The sequence below is a fragment of the Castor canadensis genome, chromosome 9 (genome assembly GCF_047511655.1).
Source record: "Castor canadensis chromosome 9, mCasCan1.hap1v2, whole genome shotgun sequence".
NCBI classification, from domain to species: domain Eukaryota; kingdom Metazoa; phylum Chordata; class Mammalia; order Rodentia; family Castoridae; genus Castor; species Castor canadensis.
This window is the reverse complement of record NC_133394.1, coordinates 86,688,958-86,694,723: the sequence shown is the minus strand read 5'-3', so window position 1 is coordinate 86,694,723 and position 5,766 is coordinate 86,688,958. Positions and strand designations below refer to the sequence as shown.

Here is a 5,766-nt window from a genome sequence, read left to right as displayed (position 1 = left end):
AAATGCCAAGAAACATGAGTTCATAAAGCAAATAAGGCAGACACAGGACACATATGTAAAACTAAAAAAGAGGCAGCAGTAACAACCAGCAGAATCAACCCTGCAAGACTTCAGATATTGGAATACTTTTATGCATCTTAGAATTAGTATATTATAGTATAGTACAACATAACAATAAATGAGGACATTGAAGATGTAAGGCACTATAAAAAAATCTCCAAAAAGATTTGAAAAATATTAATCATAATTATCAAAGAATTAGTAGAATTGAAGTCAATCTGAAAAAATTATACAGAATAGAAAACAGAGAATCATCCCAGACTTGGCTGTTCAATATGTTCTTCTCAAAGCCACCAGGACCCCTGCCACCCCCAACGGGACTCCCCACCAGGCCTCGCTTCTTCAAGTAGTGCCTGGCAGTTCAAGAAGTTCTGACAATACTTGGTGGACAAATTGGAGTCATCACTCAAGACTTGCTTTGCTTCTCTTGTGAGTCAGTACTATAAGGCATTGATCAGAAAGAAATTTGAACTGGTATTGGTCAGTATATCTAGAAGGTTTTGAACATTGCAAGACAGAATGGTTTTTCCCACAAAAAAGATTGCAGCTGTCTGTCCAGAAACAAGAACAAATTATCAAAGAAGATGTCTCAGAACTAAGGAGTGAGTTGCACAGGAAAAACACACTGGTCCAGAAGCACCTGATGAAGCTGAGGCACTAGTAGCAGGTGCTGGAGGACATCACCGTGCAGCACAAAAAGCCAGTGGACATCCCTTAGGGCTCCCTGACCCACTTGGAGCAAGTAGCTGCCAGTATATCTCTGAACCTCTGAAGCAGACCTAAAGGTGGTCGGTCTGGCCTGCAAGGCAGTCCTGTGCAGCCAGCTCTGCCAAACATCCCTCCTTATGGACATGGCATCTCAGAAGAACTCTTTGTTGGTGAAAGAGTTTATGTTAGTCTTATGTTGCCACTTAGAATATTCCCCCTATTTGTATGAGCTATTAATTTCTTGTCTTTATTTTTTTGTGGAACAGGGTCTTGCCATGTAACCCAGGCTGGCCTTCAACTCTGGATTCTCCTGCCTCAGCCTCCCAAGTGCTGACTTCTTGAGTACTTTATAAAAGGTCTATAGGTTTGATAAACCAAGTAAATGTTTTGTTTTTAGCACACTTTAGACTGTTAATATGAAGACACAGATTCTTTGTTTTAAACATTTTTTGTTGGTTTTGTTTCACTTAATTTTAAGTTTATTTTTGTATGACTTCACTTCTTTTTGTTTCCATTTGTTAAATTAGTTTGTTATGACCTGAGGAGAAAAAGTTATAATAGTCTGAGAATCAGGGGGAAGAGTTTGATTATAAACTTTTTAGGATAACTACCCATCCGTGGTAGTATAGAAAAATATGCAAATTTCCAGACTTTGAACTACCTCAAGAAGATAGGAATCTAATGCAACATTGTAATGCTTCCAGAGCAAGAGAGAGTGTGGATAGTTTGTAAATGGGTAAAAAAGAGGTTAAAATATGCCAGGTTGCTGTAGGAATACTATAGGATGATCCTTAAGTTGATGTTGGCTTTTATTTGGGGTAAATTTGTATTTTGTGTGATTTTTATTCATTTTAAAGTGAGTATATTAGGAGCATGATATACTGAGTCAGTGTAAGGAAATAGCTGACACAGGACAGTTGGGGCACCTGCAGTGTACCAGGGGTTAAAGCTTACTCTGTCTCTTAGTTTTGAGTTTTGCTTGCTTGTGACATTTTGTTTTACTTTTTTTGGAGCAGAGACAGTTTCCTTAAGGAAGGTTCTTGCCCACGGGTTGATTCGAGAGCCTCAGGGTTGGGGACAACCTGCAGAGTGGTCCTCAGCTACTTAACCTCTACAAAGGGCGTTTGGAGCCTCTGTGTGGGGAAGGTGTTTTGCCCTCTTGGATGAGCTTTTCCTTTCCTTTCTCTGTTTTATAGTCTCTTACTAGGTTACTTCTCTACCCAAAGCAAGCACTATACTGTTCAGTGCATCTGTGGCTCAGTGTCTTGGCCTAAGTTGTTCCCTCCAGCCTGAATCCCTCCTCACACACACTGGCATCCACTGGATCTGGCCTGGATGCTACCGGGTTCATGAAGCCTCCCAGTGCCCTCTCCATCATGTCCCCAGGGCTTTATTTTGTCTCTTCCACTACCTTTCTTCAGTTCTCCCTTGCGAGGCAGTGATGTATATCTGTCCCTGTGTCCTCGCTGCACTGAATGCCTAAGAGAATTAAGTGTTGTTCCCTTGAATATGAGACCACCTATTATTTACCTTGTTTATGTGATACTTATTGCTCATTTTGTTTGTGTGCTTGTGTTTATATTTGACTTATAGACCTGTGATTGCCAGCCTAAGCCCAACAGGTCTCTCAGAATGTTTAAGTTAAACAAAGCTTTTAAAAGTTGTTTTTATCTAAAATGAGGTTTTAACCTGGTTGTCTCATGCTAATTAGAAGTTGTGATTGGCAGCTTTAGATTTCTTGGTTTAAAAACCTAAATAATCTGATTATTCTTTTCACAATAAAGGTGTTCTTGGTGAAAAGAAAAAAATTAAAAAGAAAGAAAAAAACAGAGTTAAAAAGATGGAAAATGGACTGGCAGAGTGGCTCAAGTGGAAGTTCACCTGCTTAGTAAGTTTGAGTCCCTCAATTTCAATCCCATACCACACACAAAAAAATAAAATGCTTAAAAATCAAAAGGAAGAAATGATTCTGTTCACAGACAATGTAAGTAATAAAAAGATAAAATTACTAAGAGATTTTGGTAAGATTGAACAATACAACATTGAGGCATAAAAATCTATTCAGCCAGGTGTGGAGGTACATGTCTTTAATCCTAGCAATCTCAGCACTCAGGAGGTTGAGACAGGAGGCTACATAGCAAGACTGTCTCAAAAAAAAAATCTATGGCATTTTCATTCACTATCAGTAAGTACATAGAAAATATTTAATAAGTAGATACCGTGTCTAATAGCATCAAAATATATAAAGTCCCTAATAAAAAAAATTAAGAGATGTGTAATACCTCCATGGAGAAAATTATAAAAACTTCATTTTAAAAAAATGACATAGATTAGGAAATTCAATATCATTCCATCAATCCATGGACTCAACATAATTCTAATCAAATTCCCAATGGATAAATTTTTTTACAATTTAAGCAATACCAAACAACTATACAGAAGAGCAAAGGGCTAAGAACACCCAAGAAATCAATAAAGAAGAACAAGTTGGGGACAAATATCTTATTTTATTTGATATAAGAATTATTATAAGGCTTTAAGATAATAGTGTTGATGTGAACAGAGTCTCACATATAAACAAACTTGATTTGATAAAGCTGGTATTACAGATCAAACTTGTCAATAAATAACTCTTAGATAATTGGTTAGCCATATTAAAATATATAATAATAAATTGGATCTCTTGCCTCAATTCCAGGTGGATTATAGATGTAACTATGAAAGGTAAAACTATAAAACAATTAGAAGACAATATAAACTCAAAGTAGGTACTGATATCTTTACTAAGACACAAAAAGGAGACTCATAAAGAAAAATAATGAATTTTGAGTAACTTAAAATTTAGAAACTATTCAATACAAGCAAAATTAAATGAGTCAAAAATCAAGGCTAAAGCAAGAGACGTATAGTTCCTATAACTGTGAAAGTTTTACATTTAACATTTAAAATTCACATAATTCAATAGAAAAAACTTAGTTAAGAATTTGAACAAGACCAGGTATGGTGGTTCAAACCTGTAATCCGAACCACTTGGTAGGTAGAGATCAGGAGGATGGTGGTTCATGACCAGCTCAGGCAAAAAGTTCATGAGACCCTATCTCAACCAATGGTTGGGACAGGGTGGTACAAGCCTATTATCCCAGCTATTTGGGGAAGCACAAATGGGAGGCTTGTGGTTCATGCTGGTCTGGGCATAAAATGAGACCCTATCTCAAATATAACCAATATATAAAGGGCCGTGGAGTAGCTCATTGGCAGATTATCAACCATGCAAGTGTGAGGTCTTCTGAGTTCAACTCCCAGTACTGCCACACAAAAAAAGGCCAGAGAATAACATGCACAGAATTCAGGGGGAGGGAAATTTACTTTTTAAATGTCTATTATTGCCTTTGGGAGACCCTTATGCTCTCAAGCTGAGCTTTGTGGAAATGGATATTCATATATTGTTATTCTCTATATTTTATAAATTTTATGCTATTCATCACTTAATACAAACTATCTATAAAACTTAACAAAGCATTTGTGCTATCTCTACAAAGAAGCCTGGCATTGAGCCAGTTCCAGGGCTGAGTCTTTAGTCACAAAGGATATCATCACGGACAAGATCCTCTCCAGGCTTCAGCACATCAACAATGTTTTTCCTCATCCTCACAACATGACAACAGATGTTACAAGAAGACTGGGTTACATCCAGGGAAGAAGGAAGATCTCCATTCATAAGCTGAATTTTACTGGTGAGATAACCCTTCTACAGAAGCCCTCCAGAAGACTTCCTTCATATCCCATGGCTGACTGTAGGGGCACATGACAGTACCTAAGCCAATTATAGGCAGAGGATGCTGATCATTACAAGTGGCTTAGATCAGAGATTTTCAAAGTTTGGTCCATGGCATCAGTATTATCTCAAACTTAACAAAATGCCTCACCACTCTGGGGGTTAGGACCAGTCATCTGTGTTTTACTAGGTCCTCCTGAAGTTTAAGAACTTTGGCTTAGGCTAAGACTCATTTTGATTGAGCCTGGTAGGCTACAGATACGATCACATTCCAGAAAACACAGGATGAACACCCAAAATTTAGAACTCTGACAGCAAGAGAAATGTCTGCCACAGAGTCTCCCTGAAGAATTCTTCAGGGATCACAGAGGCTAACAGGAAGTGAATGTGACTCCGTTCAGCAGGATGGGAATATTCCATTGCATTGGAAAGGGCTTCTCAAAAGTGGAAACACAATGAGATAAAGAAGTCACTTTAGCCCAGAGCCACTTAACTGATTAAGATTCATTTGTTGCAGGTGAAGTAAAAATTCATTTTCCCAAATGTCAATCTAATAAATATGAAAACCTCCAGCTCCTTTTCCAATTATAAATATGCCTAAAGGGGGATAGCAATTTTAAACTACCTCAGTGTGAACAAAGCAACTAATTCCCTGTGGTTATTGTTCATATTTAGATTAACTTAGTGAATCTCAGTATTTCCTACATCATAATTCTCAAATACAAGCTTTAACAGCAATATCTGGGACCATATTTTTAACCACTACTTTGGGGGTCATCTAAGGTAAACAAGAAATGAATACCAAAAGGTGCAAATAAATAAGTTAAAGTCAAGTAACAGACTGAGAAGAGGAGAATACTTGCAACATATAAAATAGGAAATAAGTTAATATTTATAATATATAAGGAGCTCCTACCAATAAAAAGGAAAAAGAAACACAACACAGTAGAAAAATGAGCAAAGGATCCAATAGGTCATACATCCATTTATTCATTCATTCAATTACTACTAATCTTTCAATTCAGTATCATTTGCCTCCTGGCTCTACCCTGTGTGGTATAACCTGGAACAATTTGTTCAACCCACCAGTCACAAGCAGATCCTAATAGTACCTACTTCATAGGGTCTTTGTACATGTTAAAAGAGGTAATATGTGTGAGGCACAAGAAAGCTGACAAAATGTTAGACGTTCTATTATACACATTAGATACAGACACACTACT

At 37.2% G+C, this 5,766-nt stretch overlaps 1 pseudogene; it reads left to right on the top strand.

Moving 5' to 3' along the window:
• Positions 1-335: 335 nt before the first annotated feature.
• LOC109674921 (mediator of RNA polymerase II transcription subunit 28 pseudogene) lies at positions 336-832 on the top strand (annotated as a pseudogene).
• Positions 833-5,766: the final 4,934 nt, after the last annotated feature.